We start from the raw sequence: 13,357 nt of genomic DNA on the forward strand, positions 1-13,357 counted from the left end.
ACCATCTTATTCATTCAACAAATCTTTACTTGAGATGTGCAGTTTGCAAAGAGAAATATTATGCAATGTAAGAAGATTATAAGGCAAAGAAACAAAAGGCAATACCCTTGCTTTCATTGAGCTAATACTGACATAATCACACCCCATGCACCACATGCTGGGAAGGACACACTGATGTTGTCTGTGGTGGATGGTTCTCATTTCCTGGGTGTCTCCCACCCAACTCCTCTCCAGATTGTGTAGTATTGGTGGTAATTATTATCCTGCTTCCTACTGTGGAAGCTACAGCAGGGTGAATCTCTGGAAGCAGAGGATGGACATATGCCCAAGTCTTGGCCAGTCAGGATTGAATGGGGTCAGATAAATGGATAGAATCTCTTGACGGCAGCTGCAGGAGAAGCTAGTAGCATGGTGGTAGAATCTTGTCGGGCTGGTTTGCCAAAAGTTGCTGCCTTCTGGACCTCTGAGACTGACTTGGTTCATGCCCATTTTCCAAGTTGGGTCCTTCATCTTCCCATCCACCCAAATTGGGTTCATCCATTGTGAACCCCAGTTTCCTCCTCTAAATTACTTCTCTGCTTAACATATCAAAACTAGTTTCTGTTGCTTGCCACTCAGAACCCTGGTAGATAACACTCTTTATTAGCTAGGAGAAAATAAGCTTAGTGGCTACCAATTGTAGACACACAGGAAGTCTGGGCATTAGGGCTTAGGGACCAACATTTCCCTATGCCAGGAAGGATCTTCCATTGGATCTTTGCATGTCTTGCCCCTCTTGGACATTCAAGTCATTGTTAAATGCTGCCATCTCAGAGATGACTTCCACAACCAGCCTGTCCAAGTCAGCCACCCTGTCCCTCTCTATCAAGGAATTTGCCGCCGTGGCTATACATTGGGGGCTTTAAAAATACTGTTGCCTAGGTCCGACCTACGATGGATTCTGACTTAATTGGTCTGGAGATCATCCTGGGCATCTGGATTAAAAAAAAAAAATCAGCCCAGGTGATTCTAATATGCAGCTGAGGTAAAGAATCTCTGATCTATCACACTACCCTATTTTAATACCCTCTAATACCTACATTTTCTATTTTTCTGATTTGAATTCTGGCTCTTTTCCTGCACCCAAATGTCAGCTTAGTGAGAACAAGAGTTTCTTCTTGTTCACATGCTTTTACTAAATAATAGAACAAACAATGAGTGAATGAATGAACGGTGCAAACATTTCTTTCCTTTTCCCAGCTGGTTGCCTTTCAGGATGCTCAGATTTGCTCTGGATCGTGCCTGAGCAACCTGTCTCCATCTTCCCTCCCACCTGATTTTCTTCTCTCTCTCAGCCTGGGATCTGTCCCTGCTATTGCCCATGGACTTGGAGTCTTGGACACTGACATTTGAAATTTCATCTTGGGAGGGCTTTAGATTTCTCACGTGAGGTTGGGCAGGGGAGAGGCTTGGCTTTTCAGATTCTTCAGTGGAGAACTGACAAAACAACATCTCTGTAGATGGAGAGGAGCTAAGAATGGTTGTTTCTTCTGGTCTGAGTATTAGGGTTAATTGGGTGGGCTCGAGCTGAACTACCTGGATTTAAATTCTGGCTCAAGCTGTGTGCCCTTGGGCAAGTTGCCTCACCTTTCTGTGCTTCATTTTTTTCATGGGTAAAGTGGGGGCAATAATAGTGAAACTTTTCTTGCAAGGCTGTTTGTATGAAATGAGTTTACTGTTTTTATAGCCCAATTTAAGGGTTGTGGGCTGTGCTAAAAGAGCCACCAGCCCTGAAGTTAAGAAGGAATGTGGGGTAGAGAGGGACAGGCAACATGGTTGTCTGCAGTAACCGTAACAGAACTAGGAGTTAGGCATGGTGCTGAGTGTTTCACAGGGATCCTCTTATTAAATTATCACAACCAGATAAGCCAGGCACTATGATTACCTCCAATTTTGTAGACATATGAGGTGGAATCCAAACCCTAGCAAGTCTGCCTGACTCCAGAGCCCCAGGTGAGATATTGCTGCTAGAGCCTGAACCAAAAGGTATTTATCGCGGTAAATGCATTTCCTGGACTTGGACTGAGCTGGAGGAAGGATGTGAGAAGCTGGGATGAAAGAGTGGGCAGATTTCTTGGAGAAGGCATTGTGAGTGAGAACTTCAGGGAAGCGGAGAGCTAGAGAGAATATCTCAGACACTGATGCGGGGGCCTACATAGGCAGAGGGGGTGTGAACCAGAAGAGGAAGCTATTGCAGGCACAGCTCTTTACCTGGTGGGGGTGCCCTGCAGGCAGAGTTTATGCAAGACCTCTCCTTCCAGTCTCCATCTTTCCTCCTGGTTTATTCTCTCCACTAGTAATCTCCCTTCCTTTCTCCTCTATTACTTCGCCAGTCTGATGACAGAACAGTTAATGGATTAACCCATTCATTCAATAAATAGTAAAGGTATTGAGAGCCTGCTTTGGGCCAGGCAGTTGCTGGAGGTAAAACAGTGAGCACCCCTTCATCTCAGTCCTCACCAACGCCTCACCTCCTACCAGCTGCAGATGCCTCGGTCACAGAGAGCTCCCTGCAGACCCCTGCCAGTCTCTGTGTGCTCACCTGGCTGAGCCTCTCGGTCTATATCAGAAACCCAGCGGGGGGGCCAGGAAAATGCACGAAGAGAAAAATCACAAGCTGTATGTAGACCCAGGCTGGTTTCCCTCTTAAAGCCCCCCTCAGACCCATTAGTAGATGATGCAGTGACCACAGGGAGCCCATGTCTCTAAGTGCTGCCCAATTTCCTCAGACATGTGCCTGGCTGCCCAGGATTAGGTAGGTGGAAATACAGATCAGAAAATGATAGTTTCGCCTGCCTGAAGGAAGCTTCCCACAGTGTGGTTTTCCCAAGAGAAAGCCCTTGCTTTGTGTCCTGAGTGCTTCAGGGCAGGCTCTTTCTGGAAACTACATGCTTTCCTTCATTTTCGCTGTCAGTCCCTGAGTGACCACCGACTTGCATGGATTTTTGCAGTAACCTCCCCAAAAGACCCCTCCCCACATCCCATCAGCCAGAATGTTTCCAAAGTGGGAATACAGTTATGGAATCTTCGTCTCCACTCTGGCAAATGCTTCCCAAGGCTCTTAGAAGGAGTTAAGTCAGCACGCTTCACCTGTAGGGCCTCAGGGTTGGCCTGTGCCTCCCAGTCTGGCCTGATTTACACCTCCCTTTGCTACTAGGAAGTGCTTCCTTCTCCATCCTACAGCCCCTCATCAACTCCTCAGCTCTGCAGTCACATCTCAGCTCAGTTTCCAAAGCCCCCTTTCAATAGGCTCACCTCTAATTCACCCCAGCTGTGATTTCACCTTATTGGTGTGGTTCTTTCATTACCTCTGTCTCCCCGGTGAGCCCACTGAGGACAGGGAGCTCTAGTGTCATTTTTCCTCCTTCCTAGCCAAAACTTTTAGACTTCTAGCTACTTGCCAATATTTATTCATCCCTCCTACTCTGAATTCTCTCAGAGCAGCAATATGCCCAGCTGAAAGACCATATTTCTCAGCTTCTCTTGCAGATAAATGGGGCCAGTTCTGGATATAAAGTATTGTGTAGAACACATGGGAAGGCTGTATGATGGTGTATTACTTCACTGAGAGAAGGCAGTTTTGACCTTTGCATGCTTGCTATGTGGACATGATGGCTGGAGCTTGAACAGCCATCATTAGACCATGAGGTAAAGTTGTAGATTGATGGAGCATCAAGACAGAAGGAGGCTGATGGTGGATCATAAATAGACCTGTGGTGGTGATCACTCTAGTATATACAGATGTTGAATTATAATGCTGTACACATGAAACTTATATAATAAAAAATAATACAGAACTAAAATAAAAGAAGGTTGTGTCCCTGATAACCATGGCAGTCCCCATACCAATTCTGGACTGCTTGACTTCAGAGTTCTTTTTTTGTTTCCTTAAAGAATTATTTTTGTTGATTCTTTCCCTTATGAAATTTATTCAAATTACAACCATTTGAAGTGGGAAGATCACAACTAGAGAACAAGTCATCCTGTAAGAAATCCATTTATAAAACTCTTCATAAAAGCTTTTTTCTCTTTTATATTATGTATTTTCCTTTTTAAAGGAGCATACAATACAAAGTTAACTTATTAATACTTTGCCTATTCCCAATTTTGGGAGAAATACTTATTCAAAATCCTGTAGCCCATAGGAAAAGAAATTCTCACAACCTGACAACTGCCACCTGACTTTCTCTTTAAAGCTTCTTCCTTCAAGTATCTCCTCTCCTATACATTAGTTGTCACGTATACCCTTAGTTCTGACTTTCTTTTCCCAGAAAGGCAAAGCTTTAGCTACTACAACTTTATGAACAGATCTACAGAAATGAAACAAAAAATGAAAACGGAAATGAAAACAAGAACCACAACAAAACATGAAAACAAAATACCCTCTCAAACAAACATATGGACACCAAGGGGGGAAAATGGCAGGGGGCGGGGTGGTGGTGGTATGAATTGGGAGATTGGGATTGACATGTATACACTGATGTGTATAAAATAGATAACTAATAAGAATGTGCTGTATAAAAAAAATAAAAACAATGAAATACCCTGTCAAAAATCACAGACCAGCTAGAAACTATTCTGGTGTTTACAGATTAATTGCTATTTTTGTAGAAAATTGTTAGATGATGAAAATGCGAGTAGAATACATACCAGTGTAAATAAATCCATCTCTCTCCAGAGTCTGTGCAGGTGAACTCACACCTGACATTGTTGGACGGCTCACAGGTTGCTGTTTGCATGGTTTATGTTCGCAAGGTTGCTCTTTCATAATTCCCAACTAGTAACTTTTAGTCATTTCATGTGCGAGTTGTAATAGTGGCAACGCAGTGGTACAGGAAATGTTTACTTACTTATACTTAAAGTAACACAAATACTAAACTAACTCACTTTGTGTGCTGGTGATATGATAAAAATAAAATGACAAATGCAAGAAGAAAACAGAATGAACATCTAATTAATGGACATTTGTTAAGCCCATTTACTAAAGAACTCTTATGCATGAAGGGACTTTTAGGATGTATTAGGGGTCTGTTCACTTTCAAATCCATAAATATGGCATCACATTACCAAAACATTTACTAAGAAAGTGAAAACAGAACATACAACAGCCAGGTGAAGTCTTTCATTAGACTTTGGAAAAAGCCTGCTTTGTGCAGCTTAAAAAGAGAATCAAACAAAGCTGGAAGCAGAGGCTGCCAACCAGATGAAATCAATATGGGAGATGGAGAAAAGTTGGATATAAATGTTTCCTACAAAGGAAGAAAAACCCACAGTGCATATCCAGGAGGCACTTAGCCTAAAGCTCCTGTTCTCTCTTGCACCCCAATACTTCACCTGGGAAGACCACATCAATGCTATGTATCAAGTCCAGTGTGTGTGAGAGGAGGAGGACAGGAATGGAGGCTGATGAAGAAAAAGGAAGATAATCTGCGCGTTTGGCTTTCTTCCCAAACATCTGCTCACACGTACCGGCACAAACAATGTAAAGCGCTGGTGCCATTATTTCAACCCCACCGCAACTTTGCCTACAGTGAAAATCGAACTGGGGCAAACTACCGGGGCTGTCTTCTTTCTTTTTCCCCACAAAGGATATTTCAACCTAATTAAACACATATAATAGAGTGCCCACTATGTGTGTAGCATTGTTTAGACACATAGTATTTCAATATAACTGTTTCTCTTGCGTTTCCTTCCTCCCTCCCTCCCTCCCCTCCCTCCCTTTCCTCCCTTCCCCTCCCCTCCCCTCCCCTTCCTCCCTCCCTCCCTTCTTTCCTCTTATAAATTTATTTTATTTATTTAGTTTTGGCAGTGTTGGGTCTTCGTTACTGCACGTGGGCTTTCTCTAGTTGCAGCGAGTGGGAGCTACTCTTCATTGTGGTGCGCAGGCTTCTCATTGTAGTGGCTTCTCTTGTTGCGGAGCATGGGCTCTAGGCACATGGGCTTCAGTAGTTGTGGCTCACGGGCTCTAGAGCGCAGGCTCAGTAGTTTTGGTGCACGGGCTTAGTTGCTCCATGGCATGGGGGATCTTCCCAGACCAGGGCTTGAACCCGTGTCCCCTGCCTTGGCAGGTGGATTCTTAACCACTGGGCCACCAGGGAAGCCCCATTTTCATTCTTTCTTTCTTTCTTTCTCTCTTTCTCTCTCTCTCCTTCTTCCTCCCTTCCTCCCTTTCTCTCTTTCTCTCTTTCTTTCTTTCTTTCGTCTCTCTCTCTCTCTCTCTCTCTCTCTTTCTTTCTTTCATCCTCTCCTTCATACCCACAGCCCTTAGCATCTAGGGGATGGTCTTGAGGTACTAGGGAGCCCAAGCACACATGTTCTCAATGAGCAGTGGTATGGCCATCTCCACCTCCCAACGGAAAAGCCATTCTTGGATGTTACCTGCAGGATTTGTAACTGGCACAAAGCTTCCAAGTTGAATTTTCTTCCTAAAGTGTTAATCAGGAGACACCCTGGCATGACTTTGCTTCATTTTTTATGTGCTGACTTCCCTTGGCCCAACCTACTTGATAGACAAAGGAGAAAGGGCTCTGACTGGGGCTATTGCAACATTCAACCCAGTCACAGATTCTCTTCCTACCAGCCTCTCATCTGCCCCCATCCTGAGAAGTGTCCCCAGAGTGAAACACAACATAATCCTTTCCCCAGGCCAGGTGCCTGAGACGTTCAAGGATGGAGGGGTCCATACCAGCTATTCCTTGGGACTTCTACATCATCTGACCTGGTTCTCTTTTCTCACAGGCCACTCCGGTCAGTGAGCTTCAGGCTCCCCTTCCAGGGAATGGAGCTAGATGAGACAAGGCCTCTTGCAGAGGCTAAAACTTAGGTCACACAGGGTTAGATACTCTGACTGCTAGGGGTTCTCTCATCCTTACTGTGGCCTCCACTTAACTACTTGAATTAGCAAAACTATTCAAAGTAAACAAATAAATTAAAATGGTAATGGGTGCCACAAGAATACTTAAATAGCAGCTGAAAGAAAGAAAGAAAAAGAAAGAAAGAAAGAAAGAAGGAAGGAAGGAAAGGAGAAAGGGAGAAAGAGAGAAAGAGAATGGGAAAGAAAAATTTAAACAATCCACAAAAAATTCCTAAGTAAGCATTTGCTACAAACGTACTGTAAACCTAGAGATACTTTGGGAGCAGGGAGTAGGGTGGTTTATGGAGACACAAAAATCCTCAGCAGGTTAGAGTGACAGAACTCTACATTTCTTCTGGATTTGCACAGATATTTGAGAATAGTTTTCTTCGTACTAAGGTCTTTGGAGATTCTCCTGACCTCCTAATGTGACCATATGCTGCTTAAACTGAATAATGCGGTAACATGAGAGTAGATTCCCCCTCATTTGCAGATGCTATATTTGTGAATCTGCCTACTTGCTGAAATGTTTGTAATCCTCATATCAATACTGTGGCACTTTCTGGTTATTAGCATACACGAGCAAAGTGGTGGAAAATGTAAAGTGTCCTACAGTTGTTTCCAGCTGAGGTCGAACAGGGGACTTTCTGTCTTTTTGTTTCAGCTTTCATACTGCAAACGGTATTGTCCTTTTGCAGTCTATTTAGTGCCCTGTTTTTCACATTTCTGTGCTTTTTGTTGGTGATTTCGCTATTTCAAATGGCCCACAAGTGCAGACATAGTGTCTAGTTTTCCTAAGTGCGAGAAGGCTGTGATGTGCCTTATGTAGAAAATATAAGCTTCCTTCAGGTATGAGTTATAGTGAAGTTGGCCATGCACTGAATGTTAATGAATCAACAATATATATTAAACAAGGTGTCTTTAAATATAACCACACATAAAACAAGTTTGTAAAGTAATTGGTTGACTAAAATTTATGACCAGAGGCTTGCAGGAACCTAACTCTATATTTCCTCTAGGAGCAGTGGCTCAGTATTTACTTATACAGTATTCGTGGTGATTTTGTAAAACGTAAGTACTGTGGATAATGAGAATAGACTTTATTCCTAAGAAGAGTTAAATAAATTCATTTCAGAGTTTTGCTTCAAATTTGTGTTTCCTGCAGTTCCATTCCATATGAGCAGACCACAAAGACATACTTCTCTCCAGAGAAAGCAGTGCTGGAATTGCCATTAGGGTGACTTGTGTGATTCCACAGCCCAACTATAGACAAAACAAGCCAGCCCAGGGCCAAGGGAAGGTACATGTGTGAGACATGGAATTGCTCATTTCTCACTTACTGGGTTATCTATGAGATCTTGGAACCTGGGACAAAGTAAGACTTTCCCAAGGGAGCCTGCAAATGTGCACATGGACAGTTTTTCCTTTTTAAAGAAAACATTCATTAAATGTCAACTTTGTTCTCAAGTTTGTAGTTTACTTCATGATAATGTGTTGGTAGAAGAAGGGACAACACTGCATTAGAGATGTTCTGCTTCCCTGATTTAAAAATATGTCAGTTTATGAGGAGGATTCACATTAAGCATGATCAAGTGCACACCAAGTCTTCCACTAATCAGAGCATTTCCAGATAATAGGGCCCGAGTCTCAGGAACATGGATGCTCTTTGTTCTCCAGGAACCATCCAAAGGATCTAAATGGGAGCAGAGCTGGAGCAGAGAACAAAGACTTCATTTGGAGATGGCAAATACATCCCATCTTGTGGACCAACTGTTTTTGATTGGTAGTGATTCCAGGGAAAAGTGTGTTGAGAAGGAATCTGAGGCCAAATGCAGGCTCAGTGGTACACGATGACGTGATTGACTAGTGATGTCTGCTGTGCATGAGGAGAGGTGTAGCATATGTGCCGTGTATTTGCCATCCATAAGTTAAAGCAGCAGAGCTTCAGCAGAAGAATCCCTCTCCCACTAGCTCATAATAGGATTGTGTCAGATTTGGTTTCTCTCAATGCTGTGCTTAGCGATGTTGTCTGATATAGAGTAGAAGCTCAATAAACAGATGCTAAATGTAGGTATGTACTTATATACCAGTGAGTGTGTAAGGGAGGGGAGGGAGGGAAGGCAAGTTTTTCAGGCCTTTGAAGTAGAGTAGAGGCAGCAGTTTGAAGCCATGAAGTCTTCTATTTTAACGTGAAATCCTGCCCCATAGGTGGCAGCCTCCTTTGCCTTCACTTAAGGCCGTTTAAAGATGCAAAATGTTGCAGCAGCACTGACACCACCCTTGAAGAACAGGCTGAGCTGCTGGAGGCCACAGAAACTCAGCAGGACCCAAGCTTGGGAATAGATTTTCTGATTTTTTTTGAGTACTTAAAACTACAGCTACCCATGGAGCATTATGTAGAAAGAGTCACCACATAAAGCCTTCTGTGATTGATTAGTGTCCCTTTCAGGGTCTTGTTTATCAACATAACTGGTTGTTTACTAGGGTACATTAAGCCTGTCCAGCCCTCTCTAGGCGCCCTGCAGGGCAGGGGGTCACACCTGCAGCTTCTCCTCAGGATCTGCGCAGGAACCACACAGAAGGAGCACATGTCTGAACATCACAGGAACAGGCTCCAGAGGGGTGTCTGTGGAACACAGTGGACTCCAAGGGCCAGTTGCAGGAGGGAGGCCCTTCTCTCCTTGCTTTTCAAATGGAATACAAGCAGTGGTTCCCAGTATGGTACACAAGGGGATGCATAGAATTTTGTTTCAAATTACTTAAAAAATTTTTCGTACTTTTAATGTTGTGTGTATGTTTTAAAATATCCATGGTACATTACCCTAGAGGTAGAGTGAATATATATATGCAGTTGACCCTTGAACAACCCGGGTTTTCACTGTGCATCTCCACTTATACACGGATTTTTTTTTCAGTAAATATTACAGTACTACATGATGATCCCAGTTGGTTGAATCTGCAGATGTGGAGCCATGGATATGGAGGGCAGACTATGGTATATGTGTATATGTGTGTATATATATATATATATATATATATATATATATATATATATACACACACACACACACATACTCAAACAAACAACCTTTGAACATTATCCATAAAAGAAACATAAGAGGACTCTGAAAGGTGGAGGGGGAAAGTAGACCAGCTAGGAATCTTCAGACCTAAGACATGGCAATGGAGTTCCTTGGGTTTTCTTTTTGTCTCATATATCCTGGACTGGGTTCAGGAGAAGCCAGCAAAGCTGGAAAATTAATAGGTGCAGACAAAAAAAAAAATCCCTAAGAAAGGCCTACTCTCTCTCTAACCAAAAGGCCAGGAAAGGGGCAGTGTAGCAAGACAGGCCATCCAAACACCATGAAAAAAATCTGTGACCCCTGCCTTACCCCATTAGCAAAGGCCAAGTGGAGAGTCTAAATGTCCACCCTCACCAAGGATGGAGCAGTAAGGAGGTGAGGTGCCTTTCCCTCACCAGCCATGGTGGTACCAGGGGAAGCTTAATGGTGAGCCTGGAGTCCCACCCTCCAGCATTAATGAGGCACCCATCACCCCTAAATGGAGGCTGAGTGTGGAACTTAGACTTCCATCCCCACCTGGCAGTAATGAGGCGGTGTAGAATCAGAGGAGGCCTGCTAGAAAATAATACTTAAATAAGAACCAGTCTCACGATATAATAGAAAAGTGTCCAGCATACAAGTGAAAAATCACCCATTATACCAAGAACTGGAAAATCTCAATGTCAGATGCCAACACCTAGGTAACACAGATGTTGGAATCACCTGACAAGGATTTTAAAGCAGCCAACGTGAAGATGCTTCAGTGGGCAATTTTGAACATGCTTGAAACAAGTGAAAAAAATACAAAGTCTCAGCAAAGAAATAAAATGCTTCAGAAAAGTTTTTAAAAAAGAGAAGTTTTAAAGGAGAACCAAATGGACATTCCAGATCTGAAATATACAATAACTGAACTTAAACCAAAAAGCAAAAACCAAAAACCTCAATGGAGAGGCTCAATAGCAGAATGGAAGTAAGGTTTCTAAGAAATCTATACAAAGGGATACACTCAAAAACACTACAGATAAATCAAAGTGAAATTCTAAAAAAATGTTCGGGTAACCCAGATGAAGGCAGGAAAAAGGAAACAGAAATGAAAAACAGAGAGAACACACAGAAAACAAAAATAAAATGTCAGACTTAAACCTTAACGTGTCAGTAAATACATTGGCTGGAATGGTCTAAATGCACCAATTAAAATGCAGAGACTGATAGTGAATTAAAAAAAAACATGATACAACTGCATGAACAAGAGCTTACTGCAACTGTAACATTATAGGTAGGAAAAGTAAAGAATAAAAGTAAAAGGATGGAAGAACGATATATCAGTAATCAAAAGCAATCAGAGCAGGAGTGGCTATGTTAACATCAGATAAAAGAGACTTCAGAATAAAGAAAATGATCAGGGACAAAGAGAGGCCTCACATGATGATAAAAAGGTTGTCCACCAAGTCCTGAATGTGTATGAAACTAACAATGGAGCTGCAAAACATGCAAAAAAAAAAAATGATAGAACTGAAAGGCGAAATAGACAAATCCACAATTGTAGGTGAAGACTTGAAGGTCCCTCTCTTCAACAACTTATAGAACAGTTAGAAAATCAGCAAGGATATAGAAGAACTCAGCACCATCAATAACAGGATCTAATCGACATAGAACACTCTGCCTAACAGCAGCAGAGTACACATGCTTTTCAAGTACCCAGGGGGCGTTCACCAAGACAGACCATATCCTGGGCCATAAAACAAACCTCAAGAAATTTAAAAGGATTAACATCACACAGAGGATATCCTCTGACCACATGGAATCAAACTAGAAATCAATTACAGAAAGATAATGGGAAAATCTCCAAACATGTGGAAACTAAACAATGTAGTTCTAAATAATCCATGAGTCAAAGAGGAAGTCTCAATGGAAATAAAAAAGTGTGTTGAACTGAATGAAAATAAGTAAATAAAGCAGGATAAAAATTTCATGTAAAATTATATTGTAAAATATAGAGAAATGACTAAGAAAGTCATCCCCACAAGTAAACAGTATTTGCTTCTCCAAATAAAACTAATAAACCCCAAAACCAAACACGAAAGATAAAACACTGGCAGGGGGTGACAGAAAATGCTCAATGTCCTAAATCCCAGGTCACATTCCTCCTTCCTGGGCCCACAGAATACCCTGCCTCCCAGCTCTCTTTCCTGGGGGTATCAGTCCTGTTTGCAGCAGGAAACAAAAGATACATTCAAATTAGCATCATCCAAGGAAGTTTAATTAAAGAGCTATTTATAAAGGTGTGGGTGGAGTTTAGGGAAACGCAAGGGATGTTACAGTGCCTGGTCACAAAGGATAATAGAACTGTTACTAATCTGAGGCTGGAAGGGCCAAATGCAAGCAGGTTCTACAGCCTGGAGACAATGAGGGGTGTAGAGAGAACCACCTAGAGAGAACTGAGGCCTTTTATCAAGTCACTCAGGGGAAGAAGCTGGAAAAGTAAACCTCCCCCTCCTTCTCCCTCCTGGGACCTCCTGCCTTTTGGCCAAACTCAACTGGAAGCCAGAGGCAAGAGGGTCCCTGTGATCTGTAATCCATAGAGATTAGCCTTCCAGGGCAGATAGCAAGGTGGAGAATGGTAGACCAAGGATTTTGGGGGAGGGGATGCGGCTGGAGGCAAATGGGAAGCTATCAGGGTGGCAAAGGGACCCAGAGATTGGGGGACAATGGCAGCATTACAGGATGGACTACTTGGAGGAGAGTTGCCAAAAGGAGCCACCCAACCCCCAGCTGACTAGAATGCAAGTGAGAAATAAAACTTTATTATATTAAGCCAGTGAGATTTGGGGGTGTTTATTAATGCACCTAATGTTAATTACCCTGACCAATATGCCCAATAAAAGTCTGGATCTCACATTCTGTGTCGAGTCACATATTAAACACACAGTATAGCATTCAGGAATAATTAAAAAGTGATTCCAGTATTTACTTGTGCCTCTTGAAAAACACCAATGGGGATACAATTCATAATTTTAGTAACTCCTCTTAAAACCTATTTTATCACCAATACAGTCCTCTTTTGCCCAGATATTGTTATCTATCAACCCTTGAACTTCCCCACACACCCACCCATCGCAACTCCCAGCCTGTGCAGGATTTGTTCTTATTTATCCCACTTCCCTCCCATCCCTTTATCATGTAGGTCATTTAGCTTCTCTCTGTTGACCCTATTGCTCCTTTAGTCTCTCTCTTACCACAGAAGATCCCTGAGTCTGGTTATCTAATACGGAGGGATGTGTAGGACGTAATAAAATTAAGGTAGGCAAATAGGAGAAAACCAAGGATACAGTTAAACACAGGCCATGTGCTTGTGGCAGGCTGGCTGCCCTTGGAATTGGTCTGTGAGACAGAGTTGACATGT

This window comes from Lagenorhynchus albirostris, chromosome 19, assembly GCF_949774975.1.
Source record: "Lagenorhynchus albirostris chromosome 19, mLagAlb1.1, whole genome shotgun sequence".
Taxonomy (NCBI): domain Eukaryota; kingdom Metazoa; phylum Chordata; class Mammalia; order Artiodactyla; family Delphinidae; genus Lagenorhynchus; species Lagenorhynchus albirostris.